This window comes from Callithrix jacchus, chromosome 9, assembly GCF_049354715.1.
Source record: "Callithrix jacchus isolate 240 chromosome 9, calJac240_pri, whole genome shotgun sequence".
In the NCBI taxonomy this organism is placed as follows: Eukaryota; Metazoa; Chordata; class Mammalia; order Primates; family Cebidae; genus Callithrix; species Callithrix jacchus.
The window spans coordinates 120,394,833-120,406,866 of NC_133510.1; the positions used below are offsets into that span (position 1 = coordinate 120,394,833).

The window sequence follows — 12,034 nt, forward strand, 5'->3', positions numbered from 1 at the left end:
GCCTCTCTTACGGGGTCTGTCACAGAGCTGGGAGCTCAGGGTGTATTTGTTGAAGAAGCGACTGACTTTGACTGGGTGCCATGGCTCACACCTGTAATCCCAGCACTTTGGGAGGCCAGTGCGGGTGGATCATGAGGTCAGGAGTTCAAGATCAGCCTGGCCAACATGGTGAACCCCCATCTCTACTAAAAATACAAAAATTAGCCAGGCAGGTAAGCATAGGATGTCCCAGCTACTCGGGAGGCTGAGGCAGGAGAATTGCTTGAACCCGAGAGGTGGAGCCTGCGGTGAGCCGAGATTGCGCCACTGCACTCCATGCCTGGGCAATAGAGCATATCTTCACTCTTGTTTATGACAAGAAATACTTTAGCTGGGAAACATTGGCTGAACATAGATACTATCTGAAGTTGCATAAGCTTTTTGAATTCATAAGATTCCTTCTTCATTTCTAACTGGAAATGAATTTCAGAAAGGCCCACCTTTTTAATCCTCAGGGTAGCAAAATTTAGCTGTCAGGTTTTGAATAAAGAAGAGATTCTCGAGTACTATTTAATGCCAGTGGGCAAATGTTCCCAGTAGAAGCAGAGATGCTTTTCAGGGCACCTCTGAAAACCTGTAGGCTCCTGAAGCATCATGGATGGTCAAAAAGAGAAGGCTCGTCATTCCCAGAAAATCCCAGTCTTAGTAGGTAACAGAACATGCAAATCAGAGGTGGGAAATGCCCCAGCTGGAAGTGGAAACTCTGCCCCTTGCAAAGGGCTTCTGTATTTTCCACCTGAATAGGGCCACCTTTCTCTTAGGAAATGTCAGCAGAAATCATAAATGCAACTGATAGATGACAATTGGGCCAACGTTGCTCTCGGGTGAGGCAGAGGATGTGAAAGCTGAAAAGGTCTCTGAGGGAAGTTAATTCTGGGGTTGTAGACTCAAACGCCTTGAAGGGCCAGACAAGTGAGTCAAACAATATGTAAAGGTGAGGCTGGTGACCTAAAGGAAAAAGAGATACTCTTCAAACAAAACCTGACAAAACAATGCCCCTCAATCCAAACAAACAGAAAACAAAAAAACCTCTGCCAGCCGACAGAACATATCTGCAGGTCCCTGAAGGGAGATTCCCTTAAGTTCCAACTCCATTTCACAGATAAGAAAGCTGAGGCTGAGCAAGAGAAAGGGGCTCAGACTATACCAGCTGGCTAACTCTTTCTTTTTAAAATTAATGAATGAATGAATTTATTTATTTTCAAGACAGATTCTGGCCGTGTCACCCAGGCTGGAGTGCAGCGGCACAGTCTCAGCTCATTGCAACCTCTGCCTCTCGGGTTCATGCAATTCTCCTACCTCAAACTATCCTCCAATCTCAGCCTCCTAAGTAGCTGGGACCACAGGTGCACACGACCACACCTGACTAATTTTTTTGTATTTTTTTGCAGAGACAGAGTCTCACTGTTTCCCAGCCTGGGCTCAAATGCTGAACTCAAGCAATCCTCCTGCCTCGGTCTCCCAAAGTGCTGGGATTACAGGCATGAGCCACCGCACCTGGCTGGCTAACTCTTTTTAAAATTTCTTTTCTTTGTTATGATCACTGAGATGGGCCTGATACTCTTTCCTTTCCAGAGTTACACACACACACTATCCCATTAAATCCTCAGAGCAACACCATGTAGTACTTATAATCTCTGCTGTACAAATGACATGGAGGGTCAGAGCTGTTAAACTCACCCTGAGTCACAGAATCCACAAGTGCCCAAGCCGGTCTCTGATGTTTCCTAAGATGATTCTCAGTGTGAGGCCTTGCCTTTCAACCTGGCTGCTGCTGGCCCAGTTTGGCACTGGGACCCCATCCCTGAGAGGGTGCCACAAATCAGGCTATGGGCTTTGATGCCACCTCCTCTGAGAAGTCCTCCCTGATTCCCTCAACCACTTGCCCTGAGTGCTGCCACAGCACTGCACCTTCACCTCTCTTGCAGAAACATCATGCCAGGTACAGGGCTTGTCTGGTGCTCACCGCTTAGCCAGACTGCAGGCCTCATTAGAACGGGGCTCACACCACCTTTATCTGGGTACCTGCTCTTGGGGTCCAGCACTGGCCTTGCCATTTCACACCTATCATGACACATATGACAAATGCACTGACATCTGCTGCTGAACGGCTCACAATCACTGCTGTTCATCCTTAGCATCGTATGACTGCGCCAAGACCCATGTCTGCTATGCCCTGCTTCCCACACTTGAATTAGGGACTTAGAGGCACTTTCTGTTGATACATCATTTTCATTGACAAGATTCAAATGGGCTCAATTTTCCAGCATTGCCGGGTGCTGCTCGTAATTCTTCTACCTTAAGAACCAGTGTGTAAGCAATAAACATGCTCGCAAAGCTTGGGTGGAAAGCCGATGGGCTGTTGAAATGAGCTCAAACCAATGGCTTTTGGTAGTTAGACAGGGTTTATTCGCTCTGCGATTACTTCTTTCCAGAAGTTACATCTGATAGGTCACTTGTAAAAGGAATTTTCTGGGCCTGGTGCGGTGGCTCGTACCTGTAATTCCAGCACTTAGGGAGGCCGAGGCAGGCAGATGGCTTGGGCCCAGGAGTTCAAGACTAGCCTGGGCAATATGACAAAACCCCATCTCTACAAAAAATACAAAACTTGGCCAGGTGTAGTGGCACGTGCCTGTAGTCCCAGCTGCTCGGGAGGCTGAGAAGAGATGATCATTTGAGCCCAGGAGGTCGAAGCTGCAGTGAGCTGTGATCACACCACCACGCTCCAGTCTGGGCAATAGATATGGACTTTGTCTCAAAAAAAAAAGAAAAAAGAAAGAAAAGAAAAAAAAGGAATTTCCCCTTTGAAAGGGACAGATCAAATAACAGGGCTAAAGGTCAAGATTAGACAGGAACTCAGGCCGACACCCAGCAAGGTCAAGGTGGGAGGAATTATTTTCAGACCCCTCTGAGCAGTTGGTCTGAATTAGAATGACAATCAGAGGAGATGAAATTGAATTTCTTCAAAGTTTGGCATTTACGGGGCTTCTCTGTATTGAAGGGTGAAACACGGAGTTATGATCATCAATGAGGATTGGACAGAGTCAAGACACTGAGGTTCTAGCCCAGCTTTGGCAGTAATGTGCTGTATGACTTCCATTGAGTCACAGGCCTTTTCTGGGCCTCAGTTTCCCCAGTACAGTTTCCTCAGTACAATGAGGGTGACAGACAAGAACTGAGGGCATCAGAATCTCCTGGAGCACCCTTGTTAAAAAATACACATATTTCTGCGATCCCCCAGGGATGCTGATGTGGTACCTTTAGGGTGTGACCTGGCATCTTCGCTTTTAAAGAGGGACTTGTATTCTGACACTAATGGTTCACTGGGCTGATGTTTGGTATTCGCTGGATGAGATGATGTTTAAATGTTATCATATATTAGAACAAGGAAAATGGTCATGTCTATAACCTATATGGTGTTAACCATACAAATCCACACTGATTCATGGCAGGAAACATGCCCCTTCGTTCAAACAATCTGGATGAAAATGGGTCCTGAACTGCCAGATGCAACTTCTGCAAATTCCAGTTTCTAATGAGAAAACGCCTCAGTTCTCATGAGCACGGACTGTTGCCTGTGGCTCTTCACCACATTCCAAGCCCTGCAGAGACCCACAGAACCTGAGTGACAGGCACCACAGGAAAAAACATCTGCAGTGTGAGCACAACAGGCACAGTCAAACCTGTCTGTGCCCAAAATATGCGGGGAAACTGACCTCCAAAGCTTCCTGCCTCCTGGGAAATCAGCACCCCTCCCAGTGGGGAAGTTTCCGGACAGCTCTTTGCATCTCACTCACAGAGACCCCTTGGGAGCAGCCTGACCCATCACAATACCCCCAGCTTCTCATTCTTCTCCTTGTGGTCCTTCCCCATGGAACACAGAGGCTCCTGGAGGCTGGCTTTGGCCATTTGGCAAAAATAAACAGGAGAAAGAAAGCGCAAAAAAAGCAGGCTGGTCTGAAAACCACAATGACATTATTAGCCCCAAATGGCTCCATGGAATATTCTGCCCTCTGTTTAGGGTTCCCTTCCTTCCTTCAAATCACAAATCTTGGCATAACATCGTTGTTTTCAGAACACCTTTCACATACATAATCACAAACTTCCCCGTATGGGAGTTAACTGTTCTCATTTTACAAATAACAGAACTGAAGCTCAGGAAAGTTAAGTGATGGACATGAGGTCACACAGCCATGGAGTGAGCTAAGCTTGGCCTCAAGCCAAGGTCTTCACCAGGTCTCTCTACCACACTCTTTCTCTATAGGATCTGGAACGTTGGGAAAACACACACACACACACACACACACACAATTTGTGGAGACACAGCCGTGCCCCTGACCATAGGGGTGGCCTCTGGCTGAACAGATATATCGGGAAATGCAGCTGTGTGTGCTAAGGCTCGGGTACATGTCAGACTGCGCAGGTGCCCAGATGCATGCAAAGAGCCCCTAATTAAGAAGCCAAAAATTGGGGTTGAGGTCTTGCTTAGCGCCACTTACCAGCTAGGTGACTATGAGCAGGTAGCTTGGTTTGCCCCACCTCAGTTTCTGCACCTGCCAAATGGGATTCAGATGGCTGCACTGGCAAGCTGGGAGTTGTTAGGAGGCTCCAGGTGAATAATATTGACAGTGCCTTGGAGCTGTCAGTGTCAGTGACAGAGCTGTGCGCCCCTCAGGGCGCTTCTGAAACCCAGGCTAGTGGAAAGGGGCCTGGGCAGCTGGAGCGTTGTTGGTGAGGCAGAGACCCCTCCTTCTGAGACCTGCGGAGGCATCTCAAACCATCCGCTGAGATGCCTTCAGGGCGGAGAACGGAGGCGACCCCTGAGCGCCTGGGGAGCTGCCTAGACTAGAGCCCCTTTCCTATTTTATCTTCAGTTCCTAAAAAATAACGGGGGAAAATCCACGCTCCAGAGAGCTGCGTCAATGTTCCCTGGTGTGTTTGCGAATTTCTTGCGTTTGCCCCGACCCGAGTTAGAGAAGCACTGAAGAAAGGGAATCGTTTTCCCTCATTCCTCTCGGGAGGAGCGGTCTGGGGGGGTCCTTTCTCCTGTCTCTCACGGTCCTGGGCCGCCAGAGGTCAGATTAAGCACCTAGGTGCGCGCTCGCCCGCAGTGCACCCTAGCCTAGCAGCGTCCATGGGGACCCCCGCTCTGTGGTGGCTGCGTGCGCGCTTTTCTTAGGCCTGAACACAGGGTTTGAGCTAGGCTATGGGAAGAACCCCATGCGTGTTCCCCAGGATTACCGGGGTAGAGATGGAGGCGAGCGCAACCTTCTGCAGCCCGGGAGTACCCTGCGGGGTGGACCCTCCAGTTCCTACTGGCGGGAAACCCTAGACCTGTGTGCGAGTCTCCCAGATCCGGTCCCAGAGCATTACAATAATCAAGTATCAGCAACACTTTCTGCGTTATGAACACTTACCCTGACTTCATATTCATATTTATGGTTTTTTAACGTCCTCGCGACAGCCCCATTAAAAAGGTACTGTTTCTCCATTTCACAGATGAGAAACTGAGGCGGGGAAAGATGAAGAGACTTACCAAAGGTCACGCAACAAGTAATGGGTAGATCTAGGACCACAAACCCGGGGAGTCACTGAAAAGGTTCCTGCCCTCGTCGGCTGCCTTCTCGGTGAAAGCCTCTCCTCTCCGGATGTCTACCCCAGACAGCCTGATGCAGAGCTTGGAAAGCCACGAGCTCTCTCTGGTCACAGTGACCTAGGGGTGGAGGCGAGCATCTGGCGTCCTCTGGGGCGCAGTCCTGAAAGAGCCCCTTCCGGGATCTCGGACTCAAGCGCCCCTGAGTGGCCCTGGAATTTGGATGCCCCGGGGACCCTGCTCTGACCCTTGGCCACCTGGAAGCAACCTCATCGCCCGCTCGTTCCACTGCCCAGCCCCGAACCGCGGTGGAGCGCGCCCCTCGGCCTCCTGGCGGACACACGGTGAGCCCTAGAGCCTCCTTCGCAGGAGAGGCACAACTTTCCCAGGTTCTGGAGACGGCGCTCCTACACCCCAATCCCGCCCAGATGGAAAAGTGAGAGGTACGGGCGGCCCACCGTGATCGCGGGAGGAGAACGCGACGAGGCTCCTCGCAAAGTTGGAGGCCAGGCCGGAGCGAGGTTCCGGGGAGCGGAGCCCTCCCAGCCTCGGGCCCCCAGTCGCGGACGGCTGCCGGTGCCAAAGACTCCGCCATTATCCGCGGCTCGCAGCTGCGATTTGGCCGCAGAGTCGGGCACCGAGGAAGGCGTAAAGTTGAGCTTGGGCAGGTGCAATGATCCCCAGGGACTGGCATGCCCCGGCCCGGGCTGCCCGCGGGAGGGTAGCGAGCGGTGCCAAGGGCTCCGCCATTACCGCCGGCGCGCAGCTCGGAGCCTAGCGTGGCTGGGAAGGGTCTGGGGTCCCTGCAAAGTTGGAGCGGGGCGGGTGCGCAGACCCTCAGGACCTGAGCCCCGGCCCTGGGGCCGCCCGCTAGGTGGAAAACGAGGCCGCTCGAACCAAGTTGGGACGCGCAGCAAAGCCCGAGCCTTCCGCGAACACCAAGGTCTCCGGCGGGAGCGGGGAGCCCTGGGGACGGAGACGGGGCGCGGGACGCCTAAATCAGGAACTCACCTGCCGCCGAGCCGGGCAGCGCCGAGGCTGCCTCTTCACGCTGCGCACCCGCCCGCCCGCCTCCTACTCTTCCTCCTCCTCCTCCCGGGCGCCCGCGGCTGCCACGCTCCGGGTTCTGAATCCTCGGAGTCCGCCGCCCCGCGCGGCTGGAAGGGGCCGGTTGCACCCACTGGCCTCCGGGTAGGAGCCGCGCGTGTCGCTCCCCTTCCCCTCGGCTTTGTGCCTCTGAGATCCCTCCCCACCCCCTCTCCCCTATCCCCCACTCCTCCCTTCTCTTCTCTCCTCCCCTCGCGTCCCTCCCTCAGCCCCAGGGAACCCAAGTTCGGGACAGAGGCTGCGGGCTTCCCCAGCGCAGTGCTGGGCGCCCCGCGCGCGCCCCTGGCTCACCCCGTCCGCTCGGCCGCTGTTCGCTGCCCGGCCGCCCCTCGGAGAAGGCGCGGCGCTAAGTAGCTCCTCACCCAGCGGCTGGAAACGCGGCATAAATATGTAGGGACTGAGCCGTGAGCTCAGCGAGGGTCGTGAGGGGGAATTTATTTCTTAATGTCCCTCCTTTATCCTATCATCACTGAAACGAATTAGTGGTGACGTCCAACCCGACTGGTTTATGGGTGTGGGGAGGGAGACGTCGCAACCCTCATTAAAAGAGCCGCTCTGGGCTCCAAAGCATACATCTTTTATATAACCTAATTTCCATTTTTTTTTCTATCAGGAAACACACACACACACACACACACACACACACACACACACAATGACAATTTCTGGGAGCCTGGAGAGGGCTGAATGTGGTAGCCACGCAGGGGAGGGCATCTCTGTTTGGGCAGAGAAGGCCCCATGGGAAGCAGGGATGGTTATTTGTGCCTCTGCGTCAGTGCTGGGAGAGCATTCCTTAGTGGGACAGTGGAACACACAGCCCCCAGGCTGGGCAGTGCTGCGAGCCCCTCCGGGGCACCCGCAGAGTTTGCAGCCTGGGTTCTGGCCTTGGCTCTCGGGTGGACAGACGGAGAAAGGCAGACTGTTCAGGAAATGTTGCCTGATTCTGGTCTTTTCTGGAGCCACACTCAGGCCTGGCATCTGGAGAGAGGGCAGAATGGAGGGGATGTGTTTATCTGGCCTGGGAGCCCCACAGGTGTGGAGAGGCCAAGGTCTGGGCTGGAGGAGGGGAAGACACAGAGAAGGCAGCCTCCCTTCCTTTCTTAGGGGCCCTAACATATGGGTAACCATATAAACCCGACTCAAAAGCTGTCTTTTCCTGGGCAGATTGCAAAGGATTTTGCATCTTCCTGTTGCTGTTGCTGCTGCTCACACAGTCTTGGGAAAACGGGGGGGAAATCAAGGAAAGAGAGGATACACACACACGCACATGCACACGCACACACACACACGCACGACACACACACGCACACGCACACACGCACGCACGCACACACACACACTTGGCACCTGGCTCTGGTTGATTTGATCTTTTCCTCCTCCCCAGCCTTGCCAAGAAGAGCAAACCCACTCAGGCTTCGAGTTGTGCAGAGAAGAGGCAAAGAGGAAAACCTCCCCCCTTTGTCACTAATAAATGCTTTTCAGATCGTCTTGCACATCCAGCAGGGGAAGGGGGGGGTGTGACTTTGGGGGCAGGAGGAGGGGTGTGGGGGATGAGGAGGGGAGGAAGGAATAAAGAATGAATAAGCTGACGAGGGTGCATGGAGGTCTCTGTTGTCTTACACACTCAGGAAGGAGGACTGGAGAAATGCCACCAGGCCCAGGGCTCTGCCACTTCCTGACTGTCACAAGGGCAAGTTTCAGAGCCTGTTTCCTGAGCTAGTAGATGGGTCTGGGACACTGTGAGGTTATACACAATGAGATGATGCTGGTGAAGCCCTTGACATAGAGCTGGCCATATAGTAAACGCCCAGGAAACAGTTACCAACAGTAATGATGAGTTTGATGATGCTAAGAACAGTGGTGTAAAGGCTGGATGGGGGGCAGTCTCAGAAAATCGAGGCTGAAGCTGAGTCCTTGCAGTCTGGTCCCCTCCTGTCTTGGGTCCAGCGTCCCTCACCTGAACCGTTTCAAAGTTGGGCGCTGGGTTTCAGTGGTGTCAGTCTCAGAACGCTGCTCCCTCAATTACCATGGCAACTGGGGAAAATCAGGAAACCAGGGGAAGGGAAGCTGTTCTTCCACTGGGCTGGCAGTTTACCTGCTCAAAACAGAGTCCACGGCTGCCTCTGTGTGGGTCGGGGCCAAAAGAAGCTCCAAGTAGGGGCACTTCCTCTCTGGGAGCACAAACTACTTTGAAATTGGGGAGAAGGGTGGTTGGGAGGGGATGCATGGCCACGAGATGCTGGGGTCAGGGCCAAAGCTGGGCTGTGCCTGCAGAAGGCAGAGTTGGCTTGGGTTTGGGGAGGAGGCACAGAAACCCCGCTCCCCTCAGTTCTCTCCTCACTTCCAGGTGACCTGGTGCAATGAAAAGCAAATGCCTTAGAATGTAGCTCCGGGAAGACGGAGCCTCAGAGCCCAGGGTGGAGCCAGGCACTGGGAGCAGCCCTCTGTGTATGTGCAGATGAGAGAGGAAGACAGACAGACACACACACACACACACACACACACACACAGAGAGAGAGAGAGAGAGAGAAAGAGAATCAGAGAAGAGGGGGGCAGAGAGAGATAAAGAGAGACAGAGACAGATGGAGACTGGCAGAGACAGTGAAAGACAGAGAGAAAAACGCAGAAAGACTGATGCAGAGAGAGAGAGTGGCAGAGACAGAGATAGAAAAAACACAGAAAAAGAGAGAGACAGAGGTTGGCAGGAAGACAGAGACATATTGGCAGAGACAGAAAGACAGAAAAAACAGAGAGTGAGACTGGCAGAGAGAAAGAGAGGAAAAGAAGAGAGGCAGAGAGGTTTGCAGAGAGAGACAGAGACAGATTGGCAGAGACAGAAAGATAGAAAAAAACACATAGAGACATAGATTGGCAGAGAGAAAGAGAGAGACAGAGAAAGTAAGAGAAGAGAGAGAGGCAGAGAGAGATTGGCAGATTGATGGAAAGAGTTTGGCAGAGAGAGAAACTGGCAGAGACAGGGAAGAAAGACGGAGATACAGAGAAAGATGGACAGTGACAGACAGAGCCAGAGACTTTTTCCCTTCCCTCCCTCTGGTGGTTTCCCTCGGATTAAGGGGAGTGAGGGACAATGGCCATCTTCTATTGAGAACTTCTCATTTTGCTGGTTTTGAGCCAAGCATTTAATAGTTATATCTCACTGAACCATCATAAACATGGTAAGAGGTGGCTCCCTTCCTTATTCCCATTTTACAGAGGGAGAAAATAGAGGCTCTGGAGGCAAAGTGACTCGCTCCAGGTCACCCAGGAAATCGGTGGTAAAGCAGATATTAGAACTGAGGACCCCGAAGGGGGGCTCTTCCTGCCTCCTTGCCGATGTCTTGTGGAGAAAGAGGGAGAGTGAGGCTGTCAGAGCCATACGGGGAGTGTCCAGGGTTGGGGGAGAGTGGTTCCTGGTGTTTGGGGGCCTGGACCACACGAGTACGGGGCAGGGTCTCCAGAGATCCTGAGCCAGTGGAGACAAGAGAGTTTTATTAATAACCAGGTGGCCTTGGAATGATGCACAGTGACAGTCCCCAAAGTGCCCTAGGCTATAGTTCCTTGGAAGTTGCTCTGGTCTGTCACAATAACCTGATTCCACCAGGACCCCTTTGGGGTGCCACCCTTCTCCCGAGCTATTGGAGGATTGAACCAGCTGAGACGCATCCAGGCATCAGCATACAGCAGGTGCTTTGTAAATGGTCACCATGATAACAATTATTCTTGGCCTTTCTCTCAGGACCACACCCCTCAACCCCTGCATGGATGGTGGACGGGTGTAAAGGGTGCCCTTTCCCCCTCCCAGCCTCTCTGACCCTCACTGGTGCCCGCCCCTCAGTGCAGAGGTGGACCCCAGGGGAGTGGAGTGCTCTAGCAGAGCCCCGGGCAGAAGGAGGAAAGGAGGAGGTTGGCCTCCCCGATGTGGCTGTCACCGAGGGGGCAATACATTATCCAGGGCTAATGAAAACATAATTACCTTCTTTTGGCTGCAGAGAGGGGCTAATTTAATAGGCTGTGATCGAAAGGCATCTGCTGAATTCACCCAGCAGTGAAAACACTTGAAGCGCTCCAGTGGGGGAAATGGACAGAGTGCGGCTGGCCGGGCCCTGCAGCTGTGTCCAGGTGGCAGCTCCCCTGGAAAGACGGGGGTTCCTGGGGTTGCAGCAGAGGGGGTGTGGCTGCTCGTGGGTGTCCAGTGCACAAACAGACCTGGACTTCTTTCTTGCCATGAGTTCTCAGGTTAGTTATTTCTCTCTCTCAGCCTTACCTTTCTCATCTGTAAAATGGGGGTTAATCCTGCCTTCCTGACATTGGCTGGGAGGAGTGGATGAATGATGTGAGAGAGAGCCTGCCTATTCTAAGTGAGTGTTTCACAACATTTTCACCCCTCTTCCGCTTACTGGGCTGGCTCTACTAGGCCCTCAGGTCTTAGCATGAACTCCCCAGACTGGGAACAGCCCCAAGCACTCTGCACGTCCCTCTTCAGAACATACAGATTCTGTGATATTTACTTGCTCAATGCCCTCACGAGGGCAGGGTGGTCTGTTTCCTCTGTCACTCCAAGCCAGTGGTTCTCAAAGCGTGTTCCCTGAATGAGAAAGTCAGCATCACCTGAGAACTTGCTAGTGATGCCGATTCCAGAGCCCCACCTCAGATCATCTGAATCAGACACTCAGAGTGGGACTCTGCAATCTGCATCTTAAAGAGGCCAGCCAGGCAATTCTGATGCATGCTCAGGTTTGAGAACCTCTGTTCCCACCAAAACATGAGCAAATGTTTGTTTAAATAAGTGAAAGAAGAGTTTAGTGTTAAGCTATGTGATGACAGTAAGTCTCCCTTATTAGATGCCAACTGTATACCCAGCCCTGTGCATTATGCCCTTGAACCCACAAAGCCACCCTTTTATCCATCACTCAGCATTTCCTGTACTACTTTATCCCCAAGAAATGCCCCTTGGTCTGCCTCCTTGTCCTGCCTTCCTGGCCCATGGGAGGTGTTGGAAGAGTCACGGGGTGCTTCCTCTGTGTTCCTTCTGTTCCTATGGCATGCAGGTCCCCTCCCTCCCTTAAGCAGCCCCACCTGCCCAGGGCTTCTGATTTTGAAAAGGAATTTAGCTTTTGATCCTGTCTGGGTGTTTGGCTGGGGAAAGTCACTTGGACCGGCTTGCTGTGAAGGACAGCACCCATTGACCAGTTTTGTAGTTAGAGTAAGGAAGGGCCCTTGGAGATGGCTGCCTCCAATGTAGCATTTTACACTGAGGAGGCCAAGATCCTGGAAGGTCTGACAATCATCCAAGAG

At 52.6% G+C, this 12,034-nt stretch overlaps 1 protein-coding gene across 11 annotated transcripts in view; it reads right to left on the reverse strand.

Moving 5' to 3' along the window:
* Positions 1–12,034, reverse strand: part of NOS1 (nitric oxide synthase 1) — a 230,922-nt gene that overhangs the window by 145,003 nt on the left and 73,885 nt on the right. For 2 of the 11 annotated variants that reach the window (XM_078337403.1, XM_035257766.3), the window contains exons 1-2: positions 6,644–6,870; positions 5,576–5,752 (exon numbers count right to left, since the gene is read on the reverse strand). The exons of 3 other annotated variants lie outside the window; for them this stretch is intronic. The gene's annotated coding sequence lies outside the window, so the exon portion shown is untranslated. Of the gene's footprint in view, positions 1–5,575; positions 5,753–6,090; positions 6,402–6,643; positions 7,292–12,034 lie in introns of those variants that run through there. 6 more of the 11 variants (XM_035257769.3, XM_035257763.3, XM_078337400.1 and 3 more) reach the window with 3 other exon arrangements.